The sequence below is a fragment of the Octopus sinensis genome, linkage group LG18, assembly GCF_006345805.1.
Source record: "Octopus sinensis linkage group LG18, ASM634580v1, whole genome shotgun sequence".
NCBI classification, from domain to species: Eukaryota; Metazoa; Mollusca; class Cephalopoda; order Octopoda; family Octopodidae; genus Octopus; species Octopus sinensis.
This window is the reverse complement of record NC_043014.1, coordinates 30,958,619-30,977,651: the sequence shown is the minus strand read 5'-3', so window position 1 is coordinate 30,977,651 and position 19,033 is coordinate 30,958,619. Positions and strand designations below refer to the sequence as shown.

The following is a 19,033-nucleotide window of genomic DNA, read 5'->3' as shown; positions in this document are numbered from 1 at the left end:
GCAACCACATAGTTCTGGATTTTATCCCACTGTAGGACACCTTGGACAAGTGTCTTCTACTATAGCCTAAGGTAGACCAAAGCCTTGTGACTGGAATTTGGTACATGGAAGCTGAAAGAAGTGTGTGTGTGTGTGTCTCTCTCGTCTTAACATTGCAAGGTAGTTATAAAATGATTGTCACTGTCAAACATGTAGTGTCATTCATTACCGATATTGTACGAGAAGCACACCTGGTCATGAGAAAATATTACCTTGCATGGAAACAGGTGTAGGCTGACAACAAGAAGGGCATCCAACTGTAGAAAATTTGACTCAATAGATTCCATCCAATGCATGCAAGTATGAAAAAGTGTGCGTTAAAATGACGATGATGACAACCACAATGTATATGTTTGTGAGTAAGTACATACCATTAATCAGACAAACGAAGGTAATAAAATTATTGTGTCTACACATGCAATCATGGAAATATATTTATATGCACATAAATGATGACAGGTATCTTTTTCAATTAAAAGTAAAAATTAAAAGAAAGAAAAAAAACACACTAATGATAATATAAGTTCAATTAAACAATAATGAGAATAAGGACATCAACAAAATATTGTAAATTTTTTTATAAAATGGAGACAAAAAAGCAAAAACAACCTCAAAAACACTGAATAACAAAAACAAAAAGACATTAGGAAAAATATAAATGAAACAAAAGCAAAACTAAAACTGTAGTAAAAGCCAACTGTTGCTTTCATTTTCGTTTTCAAAATGGTAGTGCAAGTGAATGAAGAAGCTGGAAACAATCAGAAGAATGTCTATGGATATGGCTTTAATGTGGCAAAATACTAGTGAACTAACACATTTCTTACACATCTCTTACATGCAGAGGAAACTGTTGGCTTGTTATGTGTCTTTGTTCTGTAGTTTTTGCTAGCTTGGCTATTTCCGGTGCACATCCACCTGTGATAATGACGACGATGATGACATTGAAAGACAACAACCATGAAGGCATTAAAGACAAGAAGAACAATAACAACAGCCAATGTCATTATTATCAGCATCCTCGTCATCACCACTATACCATATCTATATTTTCTAGCTGTTTTGCAATCCAAAAGGAATAAACACCTTCTTCTATGCAAGATGCATATGCTAATGTGTGCCTTAGTGTGTGCATATGTATGAGAGAGAATATGAGAGAATGTCTGTATGTGTGTGTGTGTGTAAATGTCAGAGAGAGAGAGAGAGTGAGAGAGAAAGAAAGAGAGATAGTATATGTGTATTTCAGATTGAGTATGAATATTTGAAAGTCCGTGTGTGTGTGTGTGTGAGAAGAGAGAATGAGGAGGAGCAAAGAGGTGAGTGTGTAAACATGCTGTATAAAATGTATAAAGTTCGTGTTATCAGAGTACTACCTAATTGAAAAAGCATTCTTGTGTTGCTGAACAAGCCACACCCTGGTCCTTGGGTGCATTTAGCCAAAACATTTGTTGCAGGCATTCAATTATAGATATCCATTTCTTACAGCAGATGTTCTAGCTAGGCAATGTCTTACAACAATCCCAGAAGGATGGGAGTGAGGCCTGTAGCATGGGTACTACCTCCCTCCTTCTCTGGTTGGTTTATAAATTCAAACCAATAGAAACAATTCATAATTAGCTGTAATTATGTAATTGTCAACCCACACTGCAGAGCTGAACCCCCTCCATCATCTATAAGAACTATATTACCAGCTGACAAGCCCAGTAGATATATGGGCACAGGATTAAGAATCAAACAACTAACAAATAATATGTAAAATATAAATGCACACGTGGCTGTATGGTAAGAAGCTTGCTTCCCAACCACATAGTTCTGGGTTCAGTTCCACTGAATGGCACCTTGGGCAAGTGTCTTCTACTACGGCCTTGGGCCAACCAAAGCCCTGTGAGAGGATTTGGTAGATGGAAACTGAAAGAAGTCCATCGTATGTGTGTGGGGGGGTGTTTGCCCTCCCTCACCATGACTTGACAACCGATGTTGGTGAATTTATGTCCCCATAACCTAGCGGTTCAGCCTAAGAGACTGATAGAATAAGTACTAGGATTACAAAAATTAAGACCTGGGCTCAATTGGTTCAGTCAAATGACTGGAACAAGTAAAAGAATTAGTACCCTGGGGTAAGCTTGTGATAGTTTACTGCTTTTGTTTTTTTTCTATCACATTCTTTTGTGTTATAAAGTCTTCTTGATCATATTTCTCATAAAATAAACTGTTTCAATTAATTTGCAAAACTGTAAATATTCAGCCCATATTGAGTATGAGTTTGTGCATTGTTAGTTTTTAATGGAGGGCTGAGGGAAGGTTCACCAGTCTGCTGGATCTCTGAATCACACTTACAAACTGTATGGAGTAACTTTCCATTAAAGAATAGAACATACAATTTCCAGTAATTCAGTCTCATGGCCACAGCATACAAAATGGACAGTGAGGGAGATGCTCTAGAATAGCCACTCTAACTCATGGGGCTTCGACTCATGTATGATAATATCCTGCAGACACCTTCACCCATATGGCACTCATAAACTCAATCCCACATTTGAATCGGGAGCTGCAATGAAGTGGACTGAGTTTAAATCATATAACTCTTCATTATTCACTACGATGTGATAAGAGTTTAAAACTATCTTGATTTCAACAAACATGGCAATTTATCTACCATCTTTTCAATTTAAATGGGTCTCATACCCAGAGGAGCCTCCCCACCTCTATCAGAAAAACTAACTTAACCCTTTAGCATTCAAATTATTCTGTCAAGTGTAAGGCTTATTTATTCACATTTCTTTGAATTAATCATGCATTATCTTGAAGCTTCAAGATTTCAATGATGTAGATAGCATTGAGTATGTGTGAGAGGCTGGATCTGGCTAGTCTGAACCTAAAACAACTGGAATATTTGGGCTAGATATAGCTGGTTGAAATGTTACAGGGAACTGAAGGTGCCGGCTAAGCCTAGCAGACAAACTCTCTTGAAACCAACCTGCCAGAAACTGCCTTCTAGTTCAAAACTTCCTGTTTTGAAATTACCTGTATTAAAATCTTCCATCAAAATTTCATGCTAAATTGTTCAAAAAACTAGCTTCATAATGACAAAGTTATCAATAAACTTTTCAAAATTTATAAAATTAACTGAAACAAAAGTTGTATATTTCAAAAGAAATATGGTAACAGAAAGGTGAATACCAGTGTTGCTGACCAAAAATGCTTCACCAGGTAGAAAAATGACCAAAATGCTACGGTATCAGACTTATAATAAATACTTAATTTTTTACATCAATGTTCCAAGTTCAAAATCTCACCCAGGGTAGAATTTCTCTTCCATTTCTTTGGATGTGACTAAAATATATACCAGTGAATATTATCAAATTGTTTTCCCCCACCTAATAACCACTTCTACAAAGATTGCTTCTTGCGCGTCACTCACAGACCATTATCATCACTGTTATAATTATTACTATTATTATTATCATTATTATAATCAAGTATTCTTACAACTGTGAAATAAAAATAATAATAACAGTAAAAATACCAAGACAGATTTAAAATTTATAAAACAAACAACTGCAGCATTATTTAAACAAATATTTTTAAAAAATAACCAAACAGACAGGAAAAAAAAAAGCAGAAACAGAAAAAGAACAGAAAGCAGAATTAAGACCCGAAGACAATTACTGGACACAGTATCAAGGAGTAAAGAGAGGTGGGGTGGAGAATAGGTTGCAATACAAATTATCACACTTAAATAGAACATAATTGAAGAAAGAAAGAATAAATCAATAGAGAAAAAGAAAATGTTGACATTTATAAAAGTTAGAAACAAATAAGAAAAAAAATTTTTTTTTTTAAATACAATATTTAATCCAACAGACTAAAAATAAAATTAACATTAACAAGAAAAAGAAAGAATAAAAATTTACGACAAATCTAATTTCTAATTATTCCGTTATTGACTAGATTTCATACTGATGTGACAAAGAGTTTTTAGCACTCATGTAAATGATGATGATGATGAAGGGGAAAACAACTTTGATGATAAATGGTAGGGACGGTGTTGCATCATCTGTTTTGCTCTTTGCCGTTTTCCACATTAGTCTGTGACCACTGCCACTATAGACTGATTAGTGGTGATCAAATAAGAATCAGTCAATTACTAGGAGTGGTCCAATTGATTCCATTTCTCCTTCCCAACCACCATTATGTGTGGTCTTGTGCCTATGTTAGAAATACTTGAGGAGCAATTTGGCAGAACTGTTAGAGCAGCGGACAAACTGTCAAGTGGTATTTAGGAGTTTGAATCCCACCAAGGTTGATTTTGGCTTTCATCTTTTCAGAGCTGATATAATAAACTACCACTCAAGTACTATGGACAATTTGATTAGCCCTTTAGCATTCAGGTTATTCCATCAAATATAGTGCTTATATCTTTAATCTCTTACTTTTTTCAGTCATTAGACTGTGGCCATGCTGGGGCACCACATAGAAGAATTTTTTAGTCAGATGAATTGACCCCAGTACTCATATTTTGTTAAGCCTAGTGTTTATTCTATCAGTATCTTTTGCCAAACTGTTTACATTACGGGACATAAACAGACCAACACTGGTTGTCAAGCAGAAGTGGGCAACAAATACATTCACATTATTTTGAATTAATCATGCATATTCTCAAAGCTTTGAGATTCTGATGATGTGATTGCATATTTTTAGAATGACATTGTAGAGTAGGTGTAAGAGAGCAGATCTTGACAGTTTGAACATAAAACCAAGCTTTATACAATTATTATTTAGAGCAGATTGGCAGAATTGTTAGAGCATCAGAAGAGTAAAAAAACTTTGCAGTACTTGCTCTAGCTCTTCACATTCTGAGTTCAAATCTCACATTAATCAACTTTGTTTTTCCTCCTTTTGGAGTCAATAAAATAAAGTCAAGTAAATGGGAATTTTAGAAATGACTATTCTCTTTCCCCTAAATTTCAGGCCCTGTGCCTATGCTAGAAACATCCTCATCATCATCTTAAAGTCCACTTTTCCATGCTTGCATGGATCAACCAGAATTTGTTGTGGCAGATTTTCTACAACAGGATGCCCTTCCTGTCACCAATCCTCACTTACTTACAAGCAAGGTAACATTTCCCCATAGCCAGACCTGTTTTTATGGAAGACTGGAAACAAAAGACACTGCTAAAATGACAGTGACACTTATTTACAATTATCATGCAATGTCAAGGACACACACACACATACATACACAAGGCTTTGGTCAACCTGGGGCTATGGTAGAAGACATTTGCCCAAGGTGTCAAACATTGGGACTGAACCTGAAACCATGTAAGTGGGAAGCAAACTTCTTAACCACACAGCCATACCAGCACTTACTTAAACAATCATCATCATCATCCTGTTTCAACAACTTTATATGTGCTTCTTCTATATCACTAAATGCACCTCTATATTCTTGAAATGTATACAATATAGTCTGTTAAGACTGTAAATTTGTGCATGTATACTACACCAGTTTCACTTTTGTTGTGGGAATCTGTTTAGTTGATCCTGACATTATTTGAACCCATTAGCATTCAAACCAGCCATATCTGCTTTAATTATTGTTTTATGTTCAAATTGGCCAGATCCAGCCTCTCACACCTACTAGATGTCATTCCAAAAAACTAAACAATCACATCTTCAAAATCCCAAAGCTACAAGATAATGCATAATTCAAAGCAATGTGAATAAATGAGCATTACATTTGATAGAATGCTAAGGGGTTAAACCAGCTATATCTGGTCAAAATATTCTACCTGTTTTATATTCAAACAAGCCAGACCTAACCATTTACATCTACCTTACAAACTCAATCTAAATATAAACAATCACATCATCAAAATCATTGAAATCTCAAAGCTACAAGATAATGTATGATAATTCAAAACAACATGAGTAAATAAGCATTACACTTGACAGAATAATCTGAATGCTAGTGGTTTAACTTTTCATTTGTTGTATAAAAGATTGTACAACGGGAGTTGAGTTATTCTGTTGGCTGGGGATTGTGTTTTGTATATGCTGTTATGTTTGATATTAGGATTTTGATGTCACGCTATATTTTGTTAGGCAGAGATTTATGTTTCACATGAGCTGTGGTTTGGGAGGTCCAGTGCAGGGGTTCCCAACCATTTTTTTATCTATTAACCCCTTTCATTACTATTTTATTCTGGTGGACCCCCATAACCATTCAATATTTAAAAACTAGTTTCATAGAAACTTCTTTCAAAGTTCCTATTTTGTTTGTCACACACATTAACTTATGTAGGTTGAACTACGTAAAATGATACAGTAAGAAACCTAGCTGTTTCTTGCAATAAATACATCTAAAGCAAAATTTTTTCAGGGGGCCTTAAAATACTATTGCGATCCCCAATTTACTACTTTGTTATGTGAATGCTCAAGAATCTCATATGGACCCACAAGGGACATATGAACCCCAGTTAAGAGCCACTGATCTGGCTTTGAGGAGTGTGGAACCACCAGTTATCCATTTTTGTTCCCAGGTGTATTCTGGCCCATAGTACTTGCACCTGTCAGGGTCCCATCTATGGGCTAAGTAGCATATTAGAGTTTGACTACCTATGCGTATGAAAACTGGATCCAGTGGACACTGTAGACGAAACTATCATAGTCCAACAGAGGAGAAGGCAGCTGCAACGATGCATTGTGGATTGAAGACATCTTGGTCATCCACTGCATCCTTCTCCATCCCTAGTCATTTTGATCTGGCCTTGTCACTGGACTGATGATAGATATGGACAAGAGTGTGAGGTTCATGGATGCAACTCATCTTCACTTTAAACAATGTCACCATGCAAGTCACCAATTATCCCTAAGGATGACTAGATGGTCCTCACCATTCCAACAGACACACATGATGGTTGGTGTTATGTGCTTTAATGCAAGGTAGTGATTGTATACAGTATATGATATATGGATTGTGTATTATTGTATGAGCTAATTTATTGAGGCAACTGCATCAGGTATGTGTTGTGTTACTGAGTGGTGATCATATAGGGTATTGCTATGTTAGTTGAGAAGGTGATGATTAAGTAGAGGATTTGTTGTGTTCTGAGCATAGTATTTGAGTTGAGCTACTGAAATAAAAGTGTATTATTATTATTATTATTATGGAAGTAATGAGCCAGTAGAATCATTAGCAAGTTGGACAAAATTCTTAGGGATATTTATTCCATCTTCACATTCTAGGTTCAAATTTTGCCTTTGAAGTTAAAGAAATAAGAACCAGCTGGGCACTGGGGTCAAAGAATCAGCTTAACCCTACCCCAAAATTTGAACCAAAATTTGTTGATTACCAAAGTTAATAAAGCACTGTACAGATTAGTTACATCTCTATATCCTGAATTCACTTTGCTTTCATTTTTCTATTGTCAAATGTTCCTCACACTCACCTCCTAATTGAAAGTACAAATGGTTGAGGACTGAACTAGACATCTTGAACTATTTAGTTATGACCTTTTGCAGGAGTCAACTTTACCTCATATCTTTTCACAGATGGTAAAATAAGTAATAGTTATACATAATTGTGTTGATTTAATTAGCGATTTCTTTGGAGTGTATGCTCTTGCACCAAATGAAGGCATCATTATTGTTATTATTAGTATTATCAAAAATAGGGCCTTGATGATTCAATAAACCAACCAGTCAGTAAGATTTCTGATTTAAAGTTGAAGAGGCTTTATGTTAACCCTTTAACATTTAATCCAGCCATATGCAGCCCGAATATTCTACTTGTTTTATGATAAAACTGACCAGATCCAGCCTATCACACCTACCCTATAATATAAGTAAGTAACATATTTGACAAAGAAATCTAAATGCTAAAGGGTTAGTGAGGCTATTCACCAGAAACAGTTAGTAATTGTCTGCACACTGTATGAAAGAGAAACTGAAGAGTTATTGCGTGCTGCTGTTGTTTCGTTCCAATCAAACAAATTAGTATTTAAAGGTATTCTATTTGTGACCAAACTGTAGTTTTGCATACCTTTTTGGCTGTGTCCTTTTGTAAAACAGATGTGATTTGAAGAAGATTTAGCTTCTGTTTCTAGCAACATGTATAACTATACAGAGGTTCCTTTGTTGTTTCATAATATGTTATTCATGGTATGATATAGAAACTAATGTTTCCACTAAAGAACATTTGTTGGGTGGATGGAGGGCAAATCTGTTTGAAAAATTAATCCATACTTTATCTCACAGCAAGCATCCCTTTAGCTTTTACTTCCAGTATTCATGAATGTTTATGAAATTGGTTTCAAATTTTGTGGGAGAGGGTAAGTTGATAACATTAACCTCAGTATTTAACTGGTACTTATCTTATTGACCCCAAAAGTGAAGTTGACTTAGGCGGAATTTGAACTCAAAACATAAGGATTGATGAAATGCTGCGAAGCATTTTTCCTGGCATGCTAATAATTCTGCCAGCTCACCACCTTATGATATCAGACATTGTAGGCACCAATCTGCAGTAGAAAAATATTTTCACTTGTCCATTGATGGGGCTTGAAGTGCATAACTATAACTTGCTTGTTAATCATGTTACTAATTACACAATGGACTACTTGCTATTCCATTTTCATACTTTAACTAATGTGGTTTACACTATTTTAACTATATTATTTTATTCCTACAATATAATTCATCAGTCACTTAGCAGTAGCTGGATAGGCTATTTTACTAATGTTCAACATTACATTTAATGTTGTTGTTGTTCTTAGGTAAGCTGTCAGATCAGAACTGCTTAAATAAATGTAGAAAGCTAAGATAATGTGAGAGCAGACACATTTTGATAGTGAGCCAAGCCAAGAGTTGCAGAGTATTGGCAAATAATGACAGCCTTATGAAGTGGGTAGGTTCATGGTGTATCTCTAGTTTAAGAGGTATTCAATTTTTTGTTTTGAGGTTGAGTGAAATTACATTTTATTTCAAAGTTAGCAGCAATTCTGGGCTGAAGTATTTTATAGCTGTGAAAAGGGAAACTAAGTCTTTATGAGCCAATACCGACTGTGCAGAGAGCTTATAGTTGGTATAGAAATGTTCTTGATAATTGTACAGTCAAGAAATTATTACAGCTATAATGGCTTTAAATTGTTTATGAGAAGATATACAGAGTTACACATTTGTTTGTTTCTGTTTTGAGAAGTGAAATATATAACATGATATACAATATATGCTGATCTTATATGAAAGGAATAAATACTAGTTGCATATTTATTTTTTTTAAAGACTGTTCTTTCCTGAAACTATGAAGTGGGCTGTAATATCTTCAGATACCAAGGCTGGTCTATGACAGATGCAAATTGCTGTTCAACAGCAATCCAATACTTTAGCCATACACATTCTTTGTTGTTGTTTTTGATCCTCATTTATTCAAACAACTCACTATTAAATCACAGACACTATTCATAGTTTGAGATACTTTACACTTTAAAATCTCTTTGAGGATAGTGTCAGAAACAATAATGCCATATTAAATGTCTGACAGTATTTGGCTTCATCTCTCTACTTTTTTTTTTTAGTTCAAATCCAAAACCAATAAAATAATTTCAGTACAGGTTGATTCAGTATTTGCCATCAACCACTTATGAAAATGTATACACTTTTAAAAGTGGGTGTAAAAATGTGTAAGATCCCTAGGCACGTCTAAGGGAGATAATCTGGAATATGACTTGGAAAAAAATACTGTTATTAAATTTTTGGGGTTTAGTGATCAGGCAAGTGAAGAATGTATGGAGAGATGTATAAACATTTAGGAATAAATATAAAGTTTCATGTCAAAATAACAAAAGAAAACTAAAACAGAAACCAAAGTAATGATCAAGGTTATCGATGTGGTGTTACACAGTTGTTTCCCTTGTCGTCAAGCCCTTAACACCACTTCATGATGGTTGTACGACAAAACGTAATTCATAAAAAAAAGTTAAATTATGACATTGATACCAACTTATCGAACAGCCCCTAACAACCACCTTTCTCTTCATATTAAATAAATCTTTACTGGTTACTTTCGTAGGTTAAACTATCTTTATATGATTAGGGTATATGTATTTATGACAGCACAAAGAGTGGATGAGAGAAGACATGCATTCAGACTCCTTTGTCAAATGTATTGTTTATTTATTCTCATTATTTTGAATTAATCACACATCTTGTAGCTTCAAGATTTCAATGGTGTGTTTGTATATTTTTAGAATGACATTGTGGGTAAGTGTGAGAGGTTGGATCTGGTTAGTTTTAACATAAACCAGGTGGATATGGGCTGGATAAGGGCAGATTAAATGCTAAAGGGTTAATGAAATAGGTCATCCATACAATTTTAGAACTTAAAACATCAGACTTTATAAAAAAACAAATGTCCATTAGTTTGACAAGAGAAATTTCACTGCAGCTTTGAACAGAGCCAAATAACAATATAGATATCTCCTTGTGAAGCTTGAAATGTTTCTTCATTAACCTCAAAATGCACTGTTACAGACTAGTTACACCAGAGACCATTTCAAAAATTCCCTTTGTTGTAAAAGCAGAGGGTACAGACTAATAGTATGTGCAACTAATGCTTGCAGCTAAATTTGAACCTGTGATAGATTCTATATTCCATATGCCAATCCCAGCTTAAGCCACTAAGTCAACAATTATGCTATGAAGAGTGCTTCCACCATCTGAGTGATCATTTTCCTTCCTCACTTCCACATTTTATCTACCCACTGCCATCACCAGGCATCACTGTATAGAGGAGTATATCTTTCAAGGCACTGTGCATACCTTTCCTAGAGGGCACACCAGTCCACCATAGGCTTTGACCACATAAAAGAGCTGAACTCAGTCCAACCATTACACACCCCTTTCTAAATGAGAATCTTTGACTTGAAACAGTGAAGCCTTTACTTCCATATCATGACACTACTTATTTCAGAGAAACCAATGAGGAAATCTCTATGCAGAGATACTAGAAATGCTAGAACATGGCCAGAACACCTTTGATTAGCTGTCTGACTGATCAGAATTTAGGTAAAGCTAAACATCAATAACAACAACCTAATTTACAGCCATTACAGTCAAGTGGACTGGGCTAAATTAGAGCTGCTAAGTTTCACAGCCCAATACAGAGGAGCTCACAGTAGTGTCGCGATTCAGATGAAAGGAACATAAGTCACAGAACCCTACAGCCCACACCCCTATACCCCCATTTAAGTTGTAGTCCGACAATAGCAGCGACAACACCCTATCGATTCAGCCAGCTGCAAACTCTCGTTTCTTCTACAATCTTTAACGAAGAAGGTTAATTAATGTTCATCTTATTTAATTTCACAATGACAGAAATATTGATTTGTTGCCTCTCCCCATCTCCCTTACCTTTATAACTCCTACTCTACCTTGAAACTCCAACCCTCAACACATTCATAGTTTAGGGTGAAATAGAAAAACAATAAATAAATAAGTAGACGTTTTTAGTGGAATTTTCTCCTCTTTTTCTTTTCAATATACATATAATGTTTATTTCCCCCCCTTCACCAATTTTGGCAAAGTTGTTCTCTAGTATCGATTGTCTACAAATGTTCGATACTATTACATGCAGAACATTTTCTTACTTACCAGACCACAACCCATTAAAGTTACCACAGTGCAACACAAATAAAAATTAACCCTAGCACAAAAGATTCCACTGACATCTTCCACAGACAGAAAAATATCTCAGCCGCCGCAATAATTGCTAAGAGATTTCATTCAGTCGAAGCTTCTCTCTCTCTCTCTATCTCTATCATCTTTCCTCATTCTACATCAATTCATTGCCCATCCACACCCCATCTTCACTAAATAATATTTCCCCATAAATTCAATAAAACATGTCGATTTTAGTCTGGAATGTTCTTAGTATTTTACAAAATTTTTACTCAAGTAATATAATATAATATATAATATATAAATTTTAACTTTTGTTTTATTTTGAATAACAACAACAACAACAACAGTAGTGGTGGTGGTGGTGGTGGTAGTAGTAGTAGTAGTAGTAGTAGTAGTAGTAGTAGTAGTGGTAGTAGCAGCAGCAGCAGCAACAGCAGCAGTAGTAGTAGTAGTGTGAGTAATAATAGTATTGGTGGTGGTGATAGTAGTAGCAGCAATGACAATTTTTCATGGTTATAGATCCCCTTAAGATATATATAGGCAAGTCAGATAGGTGAAATGTATTGATGTCCATTACCCTATTTTCTCATTCATATGTATATATATATTTTATATATTTCATCAATATACACATATATGTTAGCACACACACACACACACATATCTTCATACATACATACAATGGGCTTCTGTACAGTTTCCATCTCACAAAGCATTGATCAATCAAAAGCTAACGGAGAAGGCAATTGCCCTAAGTGTGGAGCAGTGGGATCAAACTTGGAACCACATAGTTACAAAATGTACTTCTAAGTCACACAGCCTTACCTGTACCCATGTTGGTTATGTAATACAAATATTACATAACTGTGTGAGATACAGATGAGGATGTATCAATGAGTAATGACTGAAAAGGTTTAGGTGTGTGCCATGAAATTTGATGGTGTTTAATCCCAGATCAACAATGATCAAGCAGAACTATAATTAAAGGTATTCCATTTGGAACCAACCACCCTGTCTTAAGAGCTTGCAGGATCACAATATCTTATATGACATTTTCTTCTTTAAGATAGGGATTTCAGGAAAATTTGGCTGCTATTTTTAGTGGGGTGAGAAGACACATAGACCCCCTTATTGGTATAGTGAAGAGAGGAGATGCCTGAATGGTTTGTTCAAATATCCTTGTAGGTGTTTCAAGCAGACCTGGTCCATTGTTTCAGCAGAATACTTCTTTATTGTATATGACCTTCAAAGCTGTATTGAATTAAAACACCAGTTATCCAGCCTGCAGTGTTGGTCTAACAACTATTGTTGCTGTTAACTTCTGCTGAGAGGTCCTAATCAGCTTCAAGTGAACAAAAACCAATGTCACAGAGACTGCTCATCAAAGCACTTAGCAACTTCAGCCTACAAATATGCACCACATGCAAATATGTGTGCGGTATCAGTTTGAGTCACATTCAATGTGTTAGGATTAGCATTCTAACTCAGCTCATTCAATAATTATCACTGAGGAAGCTGTGCTTGATTTAGTAGGGGTGGGGGTAGTGTTTCTTTTTTTTAAAAAAAGACTCGAGATATTTTAAGATATTTTAAGATTGTCAGATCATAAGGTTATGTTATTGGTATCCTATCAAAAAAGAGATTTATCTGTCATTCACTTAATACAGTGAAACCAGGGCTAAGCATCAGTCCTTAAAAACTTGAAGAGTATATAAAAACTTTTATGTATTCCTTTATTTTTTCATTATTGGCCTACATCCATAGGAGACACTACTTCATGGGTTTTAGTTAATAGTACTGACCCTAAAAAAAAAATTAAAAGAGGAACAGCAAGGTAGAAACTACCCTTAAATCAATCCAAATGCAATAATAGAACAATCAAGTTATGGTGAATCACCATAGGACTTCTATGTTGTTTGCTATATCAACTCTGAGTAGCAGACACAGCCGTTTCAGCAAATTCCTAACAAGACTTGTCCTTACAGAGACAAATTTCATCCTTCATAGAATGTTAGTGCTATTTTTGTTTCTTTTTTCCTATTTTTATAAATTAGGAGTGGAGTGGTTGTCCATGCATATATGAATAAGTCTGCATGAAAAGGTGTTAGCCATCACATCTGCAGGCACTTCCAGACTGGTAAGCTTGATGTAGCTATAATGCCCAATCTGCAAGGAGAAATATAGACAAAGGAACTGGAACTATTCTAACGCTTGCAACAAAGTTACCTCTGCTAAAGGTGTACAAGAACAAGCTAGCAACATTAAGAACAGGTATTGACACATTGGGTCTCCCACTAAAATGCTTGCACACAGGATGCTGGAGCTCAGATGTCTATAAAGGGATCAATACATGCATGCTCATATTAGAAGGCTTAAACTCTGGTGTGTTTCCTAACCTGTTATGTATGAGTTTAACCCTTTTGATAATTCAGACCATCACATTTCCCAGCAGACAAAATGGGAAAGGCATTGCCCTGGAGGATAGCAAAGGAGATATGCTGGAACAGCCATACCATTAAAAGATAATAACATAAAGCTCTCAGAAGCTGTCTCCACATAACTGTGAACTGAAGCTGATTCGTTAGGCTTGGCCCTTATCTGGAGCATCCATCTTATTCTACAACTCTTATCACTTGTAACCTAATGAAATAGAATGGCATCCATGCTTTTGTCAAGCAACACTGGCAGATGATCTGATACCTATACATCTCTAGACAACCAGATGAACTGGGGCAATGTAGAGCTAAGACATTTCTATTGGCACTAATGCCATTTAATTTGCAGCAAAGATGGTACCAACAGCAATCACCGCAATATAATATCAGTCAATACCATAATGACTTCATTACTACTCTATCTCTTAATATATGAATGTAATGCAAGATACACAGTAGCAGTTACACAAATGTGTGTGTGTGTGTGTCTGTGCGAGCGCACACACCACCACCACCACCATTATCATCAACAGAGTCATTAAAAAGAACATTAGAGCTCTAATGACTTGTGATATGAACTGACTCACACTTTAAATGACAGCCAAACATCAACCATTTTCAAGATCAGAATGGTTAGGCACTACAAATGATAATGTGTATATGCAACATTAGTAGCAGAAAACTATGTAGGTATATGTATATGTGTGTATCTTTCTTTTTTTCATGTACAGTATTTCTATGTGAATGGTCAACCCTAATTGAGGAGGTCTACAATGAAAAGCATTCTGTGTCCATTGTGGTTTTTCTTCTTTTCCTTTTTTTTTGTTATTTTGTTGCAATGTATCTAAGGTGATATCATCCAATGTCTTACCTTTAAAGATGATGGGATATCATTTGAAGGAGATTAACCACTTTAACAGGTTGAGCCACCACATAGGAGTCTCTACCATGGACATAAAGTGTAGGATCGTGTCTGCATCTAAAAGTGTATAACTGGATATGTAAAACATGTGTATGTGCATAGCTGTCTATAAATGTGATTGTATGCATGAATTATGTGAATGTGTATCTGCATGAATACTTATGCTTGCACATGTGCATCTGTGTATGCAATTACAACAAAAAAAAAACTTAACAGCAATAATAACATAATCACTACCACCACCACCATCAGCATTTCCACCTACATCATAATCAGTACCACCATAATCACAATCATCAACAAAAGCATAAACAAATAGCATCTTAAAGACTGCAACTATTTACAAATGCACATCAGTGCTGCTAATCAGTAAGTGCAACAACTCAGCAAGTTAATACCATAGGTAACAATTAGTGCAGCATCAAAGCTGTATTGAATTAAGACACCAGTTATCCAGCCTGCAGTGTTGGTCTAACAACTATTGTTGCTGTTAACTTCTGCTGAGAGGTCCTAATCAGCTTCAAGTGAACAAAAACCAATGTCACAGAGACTGCTCATCAAAGCACTTAGCAACTTCAGCCTACAAATATGCACCACATGCAAATATGTGTGCGGTATCAGTTTGAGTCACATTCATTGTGTTAGGATTAGCATTCTAACTCAACTCATTCAATAATTATCACTGAGGAAGCTGTGAGGGTGGGGGTAGTGTTTCTTTTTTTTAAAAAAAGACTCGAGATATTTTAAGATTGGACAGACTTTATTGTAGACGGAATATTTTGGGTGCTATATTGGGTGGACTCATGTGACTATGTTAACCCTTTCGTTACCAACCCAACTGAAACCAGCTTTGGCTCTAAGTACAAATGTCTAATTTTCCTAAGTTTTGAATTAAAATCTTCCACCAAACCTTAGACACAATTTATGTTCCTAACACTAGCTGAATGATCACTAAGTTATTTTACTAAATTCTTGGTTATATTTAGAGTAATTAAAAACAAAGTATCTCAAAATAAATACAGTAATGAAAGGGTTAAAGCACCTTTATCAACAGCATTTCTACAGTAGATGACAGCTTTAAACTTGACATTAATGTTTTCTTCTCTGGTGTTGGGTGCTTTGTCATATTGAATGACCATATCAATGCTCCTTTTCATGGCCCATGAAACTTGGTAAAGAAAGAAGGACCAAGGCCAAATGCCTGCAGCAGAGTGGGCTTTGATAAAGTCCCTCGAGGACCAAGTGGTGATGTTAAACCAGGCAACAGATTAAGCCTACCAACCCAAATAGGCTACAATGGTATTTGAACTCAATGTAAAAAACCAGAACAAACACAACAAGGCATTCTATCTGTTACCCTAAAGATTCCAACTAGTTGCTAATCAGAAGAGACCTACAATTTTAAGACAACCAACCAATATGATTTGGAAGCAACTTTTAACTCTAACAATATCACATCTAACATGTGTCAGCCCAAACTAGAGCTATAGCACATATTCCCACCTCACATTGATTAAAATGTCTCTGGGGACCAGTGACGATGTGCTTGCTTTGTTTTGTTTTTACCCAAGGATCAGTACTTAGCTCCAGTTTTATGGCTTTAAGCAAATGAGATCATCAGCACTGGTTTAACACCCACTTTTCCATGCTTACATTGGTCAGGCAGAGTTTACTGAGGCAGATTTTCTAAGGCTGGCTACCCTTTCCCATGCCAACCCTCACTTGTTTCCAGGCAAGAGGACAGCATCACACACACACACACCACATGCTTCTTTCAGTTTCATTCTACTAAATCCACTCACGCTACTTTCACCAGCCTGTGGTTATAATTAGAAGACACTCAAGATGCCACACAGTGAGACCGAAACCAAAACCATGTGGTTGGGGAGTAAGCTGCTTACCACACAGCCACACCTGTGAAATTTTTAACTGATAAGAGACCAGTGTGTCTCAAACAACAATCTCTGATCATCTGGTGGATACCTTTTGGCAGTTACATATGCAGAATTAAGAGTATTGCTGAAATACACAGCTGAACTTTTGAGTTTGTAGCCCAAGTTAGTCATGTTGTTTCTGTATGCAGTAGTTGACCAATAAAGTATGCAGCAAGGCAGCTGGGATCAAATCACAACTTTTTCTTGCCAGGTTTGTTTGTTGCTGTTCTTGTCAAGCTCCTGATCATCACTGAGAAGAACTATAATCAAAGGAATTCCAATCATGACCAATCCATCTTTTTAGACTATATTATCTAAGACTATATTATCTAATGTCTTTTTTTAAGCTAAGATGTGAGCTGAAGGGGATTTGACTGCTATTTCTAGCATACATGCTGATTCATTAGCTCATCAATGCAATCTTGTTTGATTAGATGGGAGATAGGGAGTATTCTTTTTTTTTTTTTTCTATAGTATTGTTCTGAAGAAGATGGTGTGTCTGGATGTCTATAGGTAAATGTGAATGCCTCTGGAACAACAACTAAATGTCATGGGCCAATGCTTACAGATCTGCCACTTGATATGATGCCAGTTTATATCAGCATTAATATGATTTGGTACCTCCTTCCTGATTGCTTGGTGATTTGAGACATGTGGTATTGAAAGTGTGACCTTATTACAACTACTAATATATGATATAATAACTGCTGATATCATTATAACTGATGATATCATTGTCACAATCACCATAACTGTTGATGATGTACCATTATCATCCTCTGTTGGAGATTGCACATTTATTTTTAAGAAATACTTGTGCAAGATGTGTAGGTTCAGAATGGTGCACATCATGATAAATAACCACCAAAACAACACAACTTAGTTTCCTTATAATTTTTTGGAGATATTTCAATGATATTATCATCATCACTGCACCTGCTGTCATCACTAGTAGCAGAGTTAATTTATCTTTTGAATTCAGATGTTGCTTTCTTCTCCCGGATTCTCTTTGTTTATATTCAATTTTTCTTATTAGCTCTCACACTCCCTTTCAATAAACACTACATTTTATATAAAAATTTGTTGAAAATTCATTACATGAAACTGACCGTTTTTAATAATAATATTTGTTTTGGGGTAATGTGATACAATCTGGCTACTATTTACTTTGAAATTTAATACATGCTAAGAAACAAAAATTAAGTCAGGTCAAAACAGCTTCAAGTTAATGTTTATTATCGAATTATACTACTATGCAAGACTAGTAGATTCAGCGCAGTAACACAGTGCACATTGTAATAATAACCACTATATGCAACATAATTTATGTTTCTCAGTATTTTTTCATATTTCAGTGAAAATGCATCTTTCAGCCTTGTATTTTAGATCGGGTACTCAAGTGAAAGGAATAATCTAAACATGAAACATGTGACTATTTGTTAACTAGAAACTACATCTTATTAAAGTAAGACAGAAGCCAGTGCTTCAGCATAAAGAGTTTGTGAGAAATATGATGATAAAAAGTAAAGTTTTAGGCAGACACAAGGCTAAAGACAAGCCCATTAAATTTTCTTTGAAATAGGATACTGATGTAAATTCTAAATCATTAACTGCTGGGGCAAGGAAACATATAAGAATTGCAAAAGATAATCCTGAGAAGGTTGTGACAAAATGATTTTTATTCACCAATGATACTGCAGTAACACCATTCCAAGATGCAAAAATTCCAAATACTGCACTGCTGCACAAGCTAAGTATATGGCTATCAAGAATGTTGAAACTAGGATGAGGATTGTAGTGATTTAGAAATGGAATATACGACTACTACTACTACTGATGATGATGATGATATGTCATTGGAGCATTGGGTTCAATACCACCCAACCCGAAGAAACACCTGGGAACTTTAGAAATAGCCTACAATATAAGAGTATTACAAAAATTAGCATTACTTGGAAATGCATGCATATTGCATAAAGTAATGTCAGTTTGAGGTCCTTGTTGTGGCTTGACAGACAATAAAC

General features: G+C 35.5%; 1 protein-coding gene and 3 long non-coding RNA genes across 7 annotated transcripts in view; 2 read left to right on the top strand and 2 right to left on the bottom strand.

Moving 5' to 3' along the window:
- LOC118766959 overlaps positions 1-4,956 on the top strand; it is a 5,491-nt gene extending 535 nt beyond the window's left edge. Inside the window, exons 2-4 of the long non-coding RNA XR_005002876.1 lie at positions 1,193-1,197; positions 1,237-1,241; positions 4,942-4,956. This is a non-coding gene — a long non-coding RNA (uncharacterized LOC118766959). The remainder of the gene's footprint in view (positions 1-1,192; positions 1,198-1,236; positions 1,242-4,941) is intronic.
- Positions 1-12,172, top strand: part of LOC118766962 — a 26,308-nt gene extending 14,136 nt beyond the window's left edge. Inside the window, exon 3 of the long non-coding RNA XR_005002881.1 lies at positions 12,135-12,172. This is a non-coding gene — a long non-coding RNA (uncharacterized LOC118766962). The remainder of the gene's footprint in view (positions 1-12,134) is intronic.
- The window catches only part of LOC115221702 (DNA-directed RNA polymerases I, II, and III subunit RPABC3), a 373,348-nt gene that overhangs the window by 221,643 nt on the left and 132,672 nt on the right, over positions 1-19,033 (bottom strand). The window lies entirely within an intron of this gene.
- The window catches only part of LOC118766960, a 19,601-nt gene extending 568 nt beyond the window's left edge, over positions 1-19,033 (bottom strand). Inside the window, exons 1-2 of one of the 2 annotated variants that reach the window (XR_005002878.1) lie at positions 19,023-19,033; positions 9,737-9,738 (exon numbers count right to left, since the gene is read on the bottom strand). This is a non-coding gene — a long non-coding RNA (uncharacterized LOC118766960). Of the gene's footprint in view, positions 1-970; positions 981-9,736; positions 9,739-19,022 lie in introns of those variants that run through there. The other variant, XR_005002877.1, reaches the window with a different exon arrangement.